At 42.6% G+C, this 13,237-nt stretch overlaps 1 protein-coding gene across 2 annotated transcripts in view; it reads left to right on the plus strand.

The window, feature by feature from the left end:
- The window catches only part of CCDC148 (coiled-coil domain containing 148), a 194,854-nt gene that overhangs the window by 172,102 nt on the left and 9,515 nt on the right, over nucleotides 1-13,237 (plus strand). The window lies entirely within an intron of this gene.

Raw genomic sequence — 13,237 nt, forward strand, 5'->3', positions numbered from 1 at the left:
CTGCAGATTGCTGTGGAGTTGCCTGTGTGCAGACCTGCTGAGCCCTATCAGCTGGGCTGCTCCCAGAGTTCAGAAGTGAGGTCCTAAACCTCATGCTCCCACCAGACACTGCACTTGTACCAACTTGAATGGTCACTTTGAAGAAAAGTGGAATGTTTTCCAGAAACTTTGAGGTCTTAAGTAGAAGGCTGGAGGTGATATTTCCGTCTGGTCTTTTGTCAATACTGGTAGCTTTGGAAGCAAAGTCAAACATATAAGATTCTCAAGATGTGCTGTACATGATCTTTTACAAATGGTATCCTGGGCAATCTGTGACCAGAAAAAAGAGACTCTGAGCTAGGGAAAAAGAATAGTTCTCAAAGATGGAGAAAATATGTTTGACAAAAATCTTACAATTCTAAAAAAGGGAGGGGGCAGAGTATTATTCTAATTTTTTTAACTCAATTTTTAAAAAATGTAACAGTATGTTTTGAAATCTTTCACATCTCTACATATGAGCTTACCTCATTATTATTATTTACTACATGGATTTATTTTATTTTTCCCATCACAATTTATCCCCTTTATACCGTCTTCCACCTCCACCTCCCACCCCACAATCACCACACTGTTGTGCATGTCCAAGAGTTCTCTGTTTTTTCTCAATCTCTCCTCCTCCCCAATACCCTTCCCATCAGAGCTGTCTAAAAGAAAAGACAAAAATTTACAGAAAAATGAGAAAAACTCAGTGTTAAACGATGATGAATTTCCAAGTATGTGACTAGAGGACTGATAATTACAGTGCAGAAATTAGGACTGTAAACTTCAAAGTCAGGATATTGGATGTACCTTCATGAGAAACTGGCAAATGTAGGGGGAAAATCCAAAGGGGTATAAGTCAATGAATATATGGAGGAAAGTGGACAGTAACAGGGGCAGTGACCGTGTCTAAGAGCATTTGGAGAGTAGGAAAAGCAAGATAGGTGCTTCAAATATAGAGAATAATCCAATGAAGCCCATGAACTGGAAACAGTAATGAGCGGAGAACAGGTCATTCCTCACACCTAGGCCCACCTCTGTGCATCGATGGCCAGAAGCTGGGGAGGGAGAGTCTCACATGTTCCCATGAACAGTAGTGGAGTAAATTGATCCCAAGTGAGACAAGTAGAGGTTGTCTCCTGTGCAGAGTTATCAAAGTGAGCTTAGGAGTAACCAGCAGGCTTTGGAACATACACAGATATCAGGAGTCTATGGCAGGAATAAAAAGAGAAATTGATGACCATGATGGGGATGGGTGCTGGAAGGAGAATAACATTAGTACCATCAGAATGGCCAAACATATGAGGCCATTCAAAGTAAAACATCAAGCCGGCGGTGGACCAGGCATTTGAAAGCTTTATCAGCACAGGGCAGAAATAAGAAGGCACAAAGCAGTGTTCAAGGAACTGATCACTAGGACAATTCTCTACCCTCTTGATGCTGGTTTTCTATTGTTTCCATGCAACAGGCACCAGTCCCAGAAAAGCAGGGTTTCCAAACCTTAGAGAGAAAAAATATCACCTGGTAGGTGGTGGGTATGTGAAAATATAAATCCCAGAATCCTACCACCAGTGGTCTTAGGTCGGGCCCAAGGATATGCATTTTAAAAATAAGCATCATTGAAAATTCCAGCGCAGTTGGTTTACCAACCACTTTCTGAGAAATGCAGCAGAATAATTAATCCAGGGTCCCTGCTGGTGAGACTTGTCTGGAAACATACTGTTTAGAGTCCCAGGGGTTCAATTTCCCACCTGGTGAGCAAATGCCAACTCTTTTGCGAGGCAAATTCATGGCCCAGCTGTCACAACCTGTGATAGTTGCTTGGAAACTTCTACTTCTTTTACTTGTTTGTGTTTTTTAAATCTTCTTTGATTTTGAATGTTGATATTTTACCTTGGGTTTAATAATATATATCATTTCAAATCTTGTTTGAAAGCAGATGGGGTATAAATCCTAATGAAATAAAAAGTTTAATTGCTGATACCCTCTCATATTATCAAGAGAAGTAGAGAAAGTGAAAGATACTGTTTAATTATTAGTTGAATAATAATGTTATTTTTTATACTAAATCTCTTGTATGTGGGAGTACCTTGAAAACTGTACAGTTTTATACAAATAGGTGATCTTTAAAATGTTACTACTTTATAAATATCAAATAAGTATATGTATTTATCTATTTTGTTTCTATAAAGTCTTTCTATACTCAAATGTTCTTGTATTTATGACATTGAGGGGGAAAGTCCAAACATTTCCACTAAATACAACAAAAGGCAAGAATACATCACTTTGTCACAATATTGTGGCTTTTTATTCTTTGTAGCTCATCCAAATCCCACAAACAGAGAGGGGATTATCAGTACTATCTGAGTGTGTGTGGGCTTGAAAAGCTCTGAATGTTTCTAAAAGAGCAAGTCTTTTTGATGCTTTTTTTTTTTTTAAGTACTGGGAGCTTTTGGTGCAAGTGAATACTTATGATCTGTTGGACTATTGCTCCACAAGCTGTACTTTCCTAGGGCTTCCATGTAATGGATATAACCGATATTATGTTGGACCAGGCTCATCAGGGTCTTGTTGTGGCCCATGTGTGGCAATTGGCCTATTTGCAGGAAGTCTTGTCTCCATCTGCAATTATGCCAAGTTCTGCATATCAAGATTTTCGCCTATAGAAATGGAGCAGTGTGAGCAAGACTTTCTGCTTTAACCAAAGAACACATGTAAGAGAGAAATGTTGGGTGTGCCTGACTAAGGTGATAAAATTATTTTCAGAACCAAGGATCCAGGCAGAAGATAGATTTATTGATGTGACAGTCTTTAGGGAAACCAGAGACATGATCTCAGCAAGATGTATATTCAAAAGGAGGCCTCAGGGAATATTCTTGTCTCTTGAAATAACAGGGAACCTGGCAGAGAGGAGCTATGACATCTGGGAGAGGACAATAAAGATTAAAATTTAGAGTCACTTGGAGAAAAAAATGTGAGTTGCTTTTCATATATGTGACAAGGTTAGCTGTATCTCTGAGATATTAGAATTGTGTGGACATTCAGCTTATAGCTTTTAGAGAGAATGAAATAGCCTTCTTTCTGCTCTCCAGGCCTTGGGTTGCCCAGTAGCTTGGGTTAGAGTGAATAATCTACCTTTGAGGAGCAAGATTAATGTCCCTTTGTCAGCTTAATGTGGACTAAGTGGATTTTCCTGTGGGCTCACTGTTCGGGGGTCATGAGTAGACTCTGTGGGAGAGCCAGGTCTGCCTGTTTTCTGAGCTCCATTACTGGAAAGTTCTTGTGACTGGAGAGAACTTCCTCCTAAGGAGCTTCTCAGGCCACCTCTTTATTCTTTGTGCAAAATGGGAATAGAGACACAACGACCTCTTTGTGTCCTTTGTTAGCTGTGTCTAAATAGATCAACACTTGGCCATTGTAACATTTGTTAAAATAAATTTCATAAAAATGAATTATCTATTTTGTTTATACTGTGAACTGACTTAGGAAACTCTGCCCTGTTCCTCCTTTAGCCTATCCATCCCCTCCCCACTCGCTCCCCACGTTTGGGATTTAATTATAATTCTGATATACTGTTAAATTGTACAAATGGTGCATTTTTGTAAGCCTGCTTTATTATACTTCTCTGGCTCATAACCCTCCTCTAGGAATTCCCCCATTTCCTTTGAAAGCCAGCCAAAGAGAGGTCCGGAGGAAAATGGGTGTGGGCATCTTCAGCTTAATTTAGGAAAGGAAAATACAGGGTTTTTGGAGATTTAGTTCTACCCAAACCTAGATAGTGCTGTTGAGAAACTATATGTATCTTTTAAAAAGGGGGACTGAGGATCAGTGAACTAGGTGTGATTTGTAAATTTAACTGGATCTCTGCCCCGTTTATTGTTTTATCTTCTCTGGTAAAATTGTGTTTCTATCAATTTAGTCACTAATACTATTTTCAACTTTGTGTATCTGCTTGGACTCTGCAGAAAGCCCCACATCTCTCTCTTGGCCTCAAGGAATAGCCTTTCTAGAACATAAACTTTAGCATCTCCCCTGAAGAAACTGCAGTGTAGGCAACAGGGTTGTCAAGCTGACACCGGAGATGGGCCTTGTCCTCCCAGATCCAACACCAGTGCTCACCTGGCTGGACTTTAGGGTTCCTGCTTTGTGGAGCTGACTGTCTCTAAGGAAAAAAGGAAAGATGGATGATTCCAGAGTTCAGTCCTGAAGGCCGAGCTGAGACAGAAAGGCGACTAAGACAGGCGGGGGCTTGGCAGCCAGTCACTGGAGGGGCGAGCTGAGGCCTGAAGGCGGAAACTCCCGGCTGCAGCAGGAGTCAGTCAGCGTTTAAGGGAGCCAAGGAAAAAAGCGCTAGGAATGTCACACCCCAAACTAAACATATTTTATCATTTGTGTGTGTTTTTTAAAGTATATTTAAAATGCCTAACCAAAAAGTTTTGGTTAAAAAAATATATCTTTACGTTTGTAGAGGGTGGGTTAGAAGGGTTACTTTAAGAAAAAAGAAAAGAAAACAGCCCCCCCCAAAGGTGTTTATGACAGTAAACACCTTCCTGTGACACTGACTTTTTTTAACCTGCAATGCTAAAGAGGCTGTTGGTAAGTGTCTTTGAGGATCGTTTCCTGGCTGGAAGGTAATCAGGCTTTAGTCGCTGCCCTGGGTGGCTGAGCCACTGCAAGACTCTTCAGTCCTTTTGATGATTGCTGTCTACAGAGGCTGTGAGAGACCTGGGGAGGAAGAAGCAGCGGCTGGGGGCATTTTTCAAACAGTATTAGGGAAGGCAGGTTTTATTAAGTTTAAGTCATTTGTTTGAGGGAGAGGACTGGAGACTCTCTTGTCTCAGTGCCATCCCATCCTGAGTCCTGAGGAAGCGAAACCAGTTCCATCAGAATGAGGCAGATGTCTGTCTCTGGGAAAATGAGGACCGACTGAACCAGAAGTGAAAACTAGATAAAGCCAGATGGGAATATTATTACCTGATACCACAGTGGTATATTTTATTAATATGGCTTTTTAAAGTCTCATACTAAAGCAATGCTTCTTTCAGTATTTGCGATTCTGAGAACATTCTTATTAAAGTTTGGGGAATCAGAAATTATATGTATTCTATAAAAATTCTTTTAAAAAAAAAACCTCCAATAAAACTAATCACCCATACTTGTCATTTTATTACTTTTAAATCATTTATTTTTCTTTACAAACAAAAATGGGGAAAGAATTTAAAGAAAGCTTCTAATATGGTGAGGAAAACCCTCAACATGAGTTTCCCTCAAACATCCAATAAAATAATTATAGCATCTTAAGGATTTTTAAAATGCAATACGTATTCATTATGATGTTAAATTTTATCTACCGTAAACCACTTGTGAATTTGAGAGGCATGGTGCAAATTACCCAATTAGTGTTGAATGGCAGGTAGCTTTTCTTAGTGAATTCATATGGTGAGAAGTGGTGAGCTCCTGTGTGTATTCAAACATCCAGATGTAGGCTCTACTGTTGTCTACTTGATAGGTGTTTCTGGTTGCTCTGGGCTTGTCTTATGTTTTACATAATATGATTTTTACACATTCATATATATGGCACTAAATATAAATAAGTGAATGTATGGAGGCAATTAGGCAAATAAATGCTGGTCTGCCTGGGTAGCCTTATACATTTCAGTTCATAATAAATAATTCCCTAAAGCCAACATGTCACTTCTGTCTGCACTTTCCCTCCACAGTCACAGTCCTAGCAAGTCTGTGTCATGGGTGACACATCTGATTTGCCTTTTAGCATCCATGGTTCTAATTTCTCCAAAGGAACTAGACACCTGATTTGTTCTTCAGCGATTCAACTTCTCTTTCAACTTCTCTGATGATTAAATATCTTACAAAGGAATACCTACCAACTAACTAATAGAAAATTATGTGTTGAATTTATTCATAAATTTTTATTTTGTCAGCTGCTGTGTCCTGTTATTTACCTACAACTGAAGAAATTCAATTGAATACTTTCCATAACTTTTAACATTCATTCATTATCTATTTATTTATTGGTGCCTGCCTTTAAGCACTATGGTAGTTGTTGATTCAAAGGCAATGAAAAGGAAAAAGAACCATGGAGGGGAGAGAGAGACTGAAGAAATAGGAAAGCAAGATATTCATTTTTGGAGCAGGATCCTGGAGACATCTATGTTTATGGGATTAAAAACTCAGGAGTAAGGAGCAAGGGATGAATGAAGATGAGTCTTGACAGGACTAGAAGTGGGCAGAGCATGTTGGGAAGAGATGTTTAGTGGCCTCTTCTTTTCAGTAATGTAGGAGGTGAGATTTTCGGCTAAGAGGGAGAATTAAGCACGAGGTAGAAACATATGGAGAATGTCAATCATCTGGGGGTAAATAAAGTGATGCTGGAGGAGTGTTGAATGTCTAATTAAGGTTTGACCTCCTAAGTGTGTAATAAGTTCAACAAGGAATTAGAGCTGAGAATTGGCAGGGCAGGCGTGGAAAGATAAGAAGACAAGACAATTAAAGGACACTGGTGATGATGCCTTTGAAGAGAGAGACGCAGGGATCTAAAGCTTGAATGAGAACCTGAGGAAGACAGGGGGTCGGCAGGCATTCCATTCCAGGAGTGGGGCAGTGCACAACCTTTATCAAACATATGCTGCAGCTTTGGAGATTGGAGTCAGAACCGAATCCCCCCGTTTAAGTTTTGACAGGGGAACAGTTCTAAGTGATGCCAAGCTCCAAGGTTGGTCTAAGGAGTGGGTTGCTAAAGCAGGGAGAAGTGAATGCTTTTGGGGATCAAGGACATAGTTCTGAATAACCCTCAGTAATGTTGGGCAGTGTGACCTGGGCAGCGTAGTTGATCCCAAGGACCCTATTAGAATGAGGATCGTCTCATCCCAAAGTCAATGGGTAAAACTCCCCTGGAATTGTCACTGGGGAGCCAGGAAAATGCCAGCCTCCTCCCCGACTCTTTCGAAGGGTAGCAATGGAAGCAGAGTCACCTGGGAGGCACTGCTTTGCAACTGAGGAAACCTTTAAAAGGAGCAATCAAGAGCGGAGTGAGGGAGGGTTGTATGTTCCCGCGGAGGGAGTATTGGACCACTGACTTTGTTCAGGATGGCTGGTGCATGGTAGTTTAAAAAGCAAGCAGGCCTCTATTTTTGTTTTTAATTCCCTGTAGACAGCGTACCTCTTACTGTCTATACCCCACTTTTGCAACGCTATTGGAAAGAACTATTCCAGGAAAATTTCGAGGACATCTGAGGATAGGAAAGGGTTACTGAAAGCTAGATGGAAAGAGTTGGGCATAGTCCAAAATGAAGAGGCCATACAGGTTGTGGCAGAAATGTCGCTCTGCACTAATTTGGGGAATGGGCTAATACGATATTTGTAACCTTCCAGTAACCCCCTCCTCCCACCTTATCTCTGAATTCCCAGATTTAAGTCCCTGTTTCACAGCTGTTTATATCTTTGCACTTCCAACTCAAGCGAACTCAGACAGCAAGGTTGGGACTGATCATAACCAACAAGAAAATGTACTTCACTCTCACTCGTGGGTTTTCCCATCCAGGATAATAAAACATCCACCCCCTTGGAGCTTCAAGGACTATTCTCAAAGGAAGTGCCTCACGCCTCCTTTTTAAAGCTGAAATGCTTTCAAGTTATTTCTCCCTTCTTTGATTTTACTGAATAGATCCTTTAAATATCACCAGTGACCTGAGGTTTTCAACTACCATCAGGATATACCAGCGTTTTGTCCATCAGAGGGAAAGAAAGAGGTTCACTAACAGCCATTGTTGCAGCTGCTCATCACCGACACTGACCCAAACCTGAGAGGGCCACTGTCACTGAGGGAGCCTGGCATCTGTGTGTGTTGGGGGGGGGGGAGGTTGAAAAATTCTGCTCTTGAGTGTCAGAAGCACCAAAGCAGGAATTTCTAGTTTGGGATAATCCTGAAGCATACAACTGTGATGTTCAGCACGTGCAATGAGAAGTAAGCCCTGTCGAGGTAGTAATTTGTACCTGGTTTTATCTTGATAACAATAGCCAGGCAGAGTCCCTCTAATCTGAATTATTTACCTGTGCTGTAGTTCTCAAGTTGTGGTCCCAGATCAGCAGAATCTGCATCACCTGGAAACTTGTTAGAAATGCAAATATTGGGAACCCCCCTGCCCCACTACCATTGAATCAGAAACTCTGGAGGCGGTCCAGCAATCTGTGTTTTAACAAGCCCTCCTGGTGATCCTGAGGTTAGCTCAAGTCAGGGAACCACTGCGCCAGGTGGTATTGGTTCTCAGCCCAGCCTCACATCAGTGTCATCTGAGGCAACTATAAATTTTAAAAGTACCAGTGATTGGGCCCCACCACCAGATTCTGATCTAATTAGTTTGGCGTGGTGCCTTGGCACTAGATTTTATAAGTCCCAATGATGCTAATGACCATCATAGTTGAGAACCATCATTCTGTTACAATGTAAGAATGGGCTCTCTAATTTAGAGCTTCGTGGTCAATTGAAAAACATTTTGTTGAGAACAACTTTATTCATTTTACTAGAGTGTTAATTTAGTCATGCTTATATACAACAAGCCACAAATAATGTAAGACTTAAGAGGGTGGGGATCTTTTCTGTCCAGTTTTTATTTTTCACTATTGTATTTTGAACACCTAGGACAAGGCTTGGCGTATATGTTGACTAATTAAATTAATCAGTTAAGGAATGGAGTTCCAACGGGAACTTGTTTTTACACCTCACAAAGAACCAGTAAGCGCTCTGCACTGGAAGAATGGTCACTGTTTGGGGCTGGCGCGGGTTCATCTCCTTCTGGTTCTGGGAATTCTCTGTGAACCCTCTTAGTTCTGGTCCCACGCCCATCTGTACCAGGATGTCACAGCCTTGTGTTAGGATTCACAGTATCTTTGCAGAAATTGGCCTCTGCTTATATACGACTTTAGCCAGAATCACCATTTACTCGGGCCTTGTTGCCCATTTCATTAGACAGGTTACGCCCTCTGATGTGAGTCCCCGGTTACGTAATTTTCCTTCTTTTCTTCTGGCTCACTTCTCCTTCCTCTCCCCTTCTCCCCCACCTTTTGGGGTGCTATCTTTTGATCTGAACATTCTTCTTCTCTCTGCTTGGTGGAAAGACCAACTTTCTGAGTGAGTTTGAGCTAAAAATGGATTTCCCAGCATGCAAAACACCTCTGGCAGTAGCACTGTGGGCACGTGCCGGGTAAAAGATGTCATGTTCAATATTGAGTAAGTCACATGACCTAAACACTAAGTAACAAGTTTGTTCATAAAACTGCCTTAAATTCAGTAGGGCAAATTGCTTTCCTGGAACATTTAAGGGAGGAGTTCGATACCGGTTAGAGTATTCTCATTAAGATGTGTCTTTATGTTGTTTTACTTAGTGCTTAAAGCATTTTTAAAAAATGTAGAACCTGCCACTATCAGCTATTCTTCAGGAGTCTTTCATTCCCCTCTTGGTTACTATAGCTTCTTTTTAGACTGAAGTTACTCCTGGCTCCAGATAAAGAGAGTTCAAGATTCTGTACCAATAAAGACTTTGCCAACTTCTTACTGAAGTTTCACCGAAGCCAAGGGAGGCTGTTACTAAAATTCAGGGTGTTTCCAAACCATTTGCATTTGTAAAGCCATCTCTTAGAGTGCAGTTTGCACAGAAGAAGTCTCCTAAATGATACGTAAATTCTCCATTTCTGCATGAAAGCTTCCTGTCCCTTCAACTACTCTCAGTCCTGGAGGCTTAAACAAAACCCCTCTCAGATTATTGTTAATGCTGTGCCTGATTCTACAGCAGCTGCTGCTTTGAACAAATGATGCTTCTCCTCCCCCAAGAGAAGCTGAAAATGCCTCTTTTGCAGCACTTTCCACCTTTGTGGACTTGGGGAGCATAAAAACAGACTGGGAGATGCGTCTACGGTTCTGTTTGGGAATTCAGGGCACAACTTAAAGACCATTGAGTTTAGCCACTTTCTGACACTGACTCTCATAGCAACAGTTTAATTTGGAGAAAAATCTGCTACCCCGAACGGCTAAAGGTATTTACGTGGAAAGTTTTCCAAATGATAGACTCCGCTGTGTTGCTATTTTCTTTCTTGGTGAATTTGTGAGTGTTTGGCTCTCTTCCAGAAGTTTTTCTGCATCACTATGATCACTTCTTTTTAGGCAAAGACATTTTTCTATCCAAACAGGGAGAAGAAAGAGGCACCAAGAGCTCCCCCCTTTAAAGTGAATTACTATTTGAGTTTAAACCATACCATCTGTAAAAATAGAGAAGTTGAGTGTGTCTCCAGTTTCCTTAAATTTTCCTTGGGCAAATCTTTAAGGTAGTCAGAGTAATCCTGACCACTTTGGAGCCAGCTCCGTGCTTCCTTCAGCGCCGCCCTGTTTCTCCCTCACCCCCCCCCCATTTGCATCAGTGTCACTAAAGGAATTGTCTCCTCACTCTCTAGTCTCCACTCCTCTCTTCCTTCCTCGCCTCCCACTAATTTTTCAGCTACCTCTCTACTGATTGCTCTTGTCAAGATCACCAATGGCCCCCTGTTATTTAATCCAATGGCTACCTTGCATTATAAGGGATCTTTTCATAGCACTTGACATCACTGAACCCATTTCCTCTTCTGTCCTGTTCTTAAATGCTGTTTCCTTGGGAATCAATCCTAGGCCAACTTTTCTTCTTACTGTACACAGGCACACCTTGGGATGTTGCGGGTTCGGTTCCAGATCGCTACAATAAAGCAAGTTTTTCAATAAAGCGAGTCGTAAGCTTTTTGCTGGTGGGGGTCTTGACTTCAATTTGTAAAATACGCAACATCTGCGAAGCGCAGTACACTGAGGCGAGCCTTCTCTCTTCCTGACTGACACCATCTGCCCCGTGGCCTGGATTCCACGCCACCGATCAGATTCCCCAACTACTTCTCCAGCCTAGAGGGCAGGCCTATGTCCAAATTGAACCTAATTCCTTCTCTGTTCCTCTTTTCTAAGTTTCCATTGTTAGGGAGGGACTCCATCGTTCACTGTGCAAGACAAAGACCTTAACTTCTCCCTCTCTCTCATTTCCCTTCTCCCATAAAATAAACTAACAATTCCTATTTATTCTATTTTCTACATAAATTTTAAACTCATGTCTTCTCCCTACCTCTTACCAGTATACCTCTCCCCCTGCCGCGGTTCAGGGAACCATCAGCTTGCATCTCAATAACTCTTTCTGGTCGTGCCCCTTTATCACATCCCCCATATCACTGGAGAGATTTTTCTGATCACCGCTTTTCCCTGATCAAAAGCCCTCATGCTTCCAAGCCCCCACATTCTGGCCCCTCTCGCCTCTCCAGCCTCTGTTCCCATGACTCCCCACCTTGCATTGTTCATTTTGGGTCACATTGAATTTCTTTCAATTTTTCAAACATATAGGCTTTCTCACCTATGGCCTTTTTTTTTTTGTTTTTTTTTTTACCTGCCTGGAACATACTTCCTATTATTTCCCCCTTTGGTGAATTCCTGCTTCATTTTTGGATTTAAAATTGAGTGCACTTCCTTTTGGATGCTCCCCTGAATGTTCTAAGCCTGCCAGAGGTGACTCTCGCGTAGCCCCTGTCCCATTGTCCCATCAGAGCAAGAGCCATCCTGCATCATAATCACCTGGGTCCTTGAATTCCCATTAGATTGTCACTTCTGGGAGGACCGGAGCATGGCTTTGGTGTTGAAATTGTATCTCCTGTGCCTCACACAGCGATTGATGCAGAGCTGACACTCAATATATATTAGTTGAATGAATGAGTGAGACTCCAAGTAAACCATGGACCAGCCATTCTTACGACACAGGTTCAAAATGCCTTACTCTCATCTGCAATTTCTTCCTCACTAAACCAGTTCCAAAAGCAAACAAAACTTTGTTGCTGACAAAGCAACATATACATCCCAAAGGAAGAGAAACTTTCCTGAGGTTCTGAGAATTAGCATATGGTAATTGTGAAATCCCAGGGTATTTTTTAATCGAAAACTTCACAGTGCTTCACTTAGCTTGTACTCAGGGCTTAAATCGAGTAGAACCTCACTAGGGAGGTTGTGTCATGCCTCAGTGAAAGTGGAGAGTGAGAAATACAGCTTCCCCTGGCGTGGAGGCATCAGAGAAAGGGAGCAATCTGGTCTGTGGGCCCTTTAGTCTGTGTGTCTGGCTGTACCAACTCCTGCTACGGGTGATGATGGGGAGAAGAGCCGCAGCCACCAAAGCGGCCCAGGATTTTCTTTTAAGTCCCATCCTGGGTTTTTACTACACAAGGATTTTCTGCGTGCTTCCCTCCTTCCTTCTCTCTGTGCTTCTGCCTCAGTGTCCGCCTCAGGAGCAAGCTGGTTTTAAGAGCTTTCCTCCCCAGAAGCAAATCTTCCTGGGGAAAGACCTGGCTCAGCTGCCCACGCCGCCTTCCCGGGCTTCTCTTCACCCTTCAGTGGCCACGGCTCACTCTGTTCTAGCCGCCCCGAATTCTTCCCTTCTCAGCCTGTGACCAGGTGGGGCAAGCCAGGTCCCCAGGGACAGCACTGCAGAAGTCACCCACTCAGATGCCAGCCCTGCACTTGCTGGAGCCTGATGCCTCCTTTGACTCACCCTTGGCTCTCCGCCTGGAAGGCCGGCCTCCCCTCAGCCGTCACGCCTCTTGCCTCTCCCTCCAGCTCCTAACCCTCCAGCCCCAGCTCACGCTGCCTCCCCATAAAACACTTGCTAACTCCAGCAGTCTTCTCCACAACCCAGCAAGTAGTCACCTCCCCTTTCCCCACATTCTCAGCGGCCTTATTTATGCCTGTCTGAAGGCACCGTTTACCTTGTTCAGGCCTTAGGGTTGCCTTTTTACCTCTATGTTAAACTACAAACTTCTTAAGGGCAGTCTTTTTCTCTGCGTGTTCACACGATCTAGCATAGGGTTTGACATGGCGTAAGGGTTCCTAAGTCAGTGAGGTGAGTGGAGCCATCAAGGGGGAAGAAGAAAGAAGCATATGTTGTTAATAGCACGGGGGTGGGAGGGGGCAGGCACGGGACCTGGGCCCACTCCGCCTGGGTCTGATCTCTGGCTCTGCCACTTACTGGGTGTGAGAACTTGGACAGGTTACATTACCTGTCTATGCTTCCATTTCTTTATCTTTAAAATGGGATTAATTATGGTACCCCAACCTAGAGCTGCTATGAAGTCTAAATGAGATGAATCATGTAAAGGA

The sequence above is a fragment of the Miniopterus schreibersii genome (assembly GCF_964146895.1).
Source record: "Miniopterus schreibersii genome assembly, chromosome: 7".
Lineage (NCBI taxonomy): Eukaryota > Metazoa > Chordata > Mammalia > Chiroptera > Miniopteridae > Miniopterus > Miniopterus schreibersii.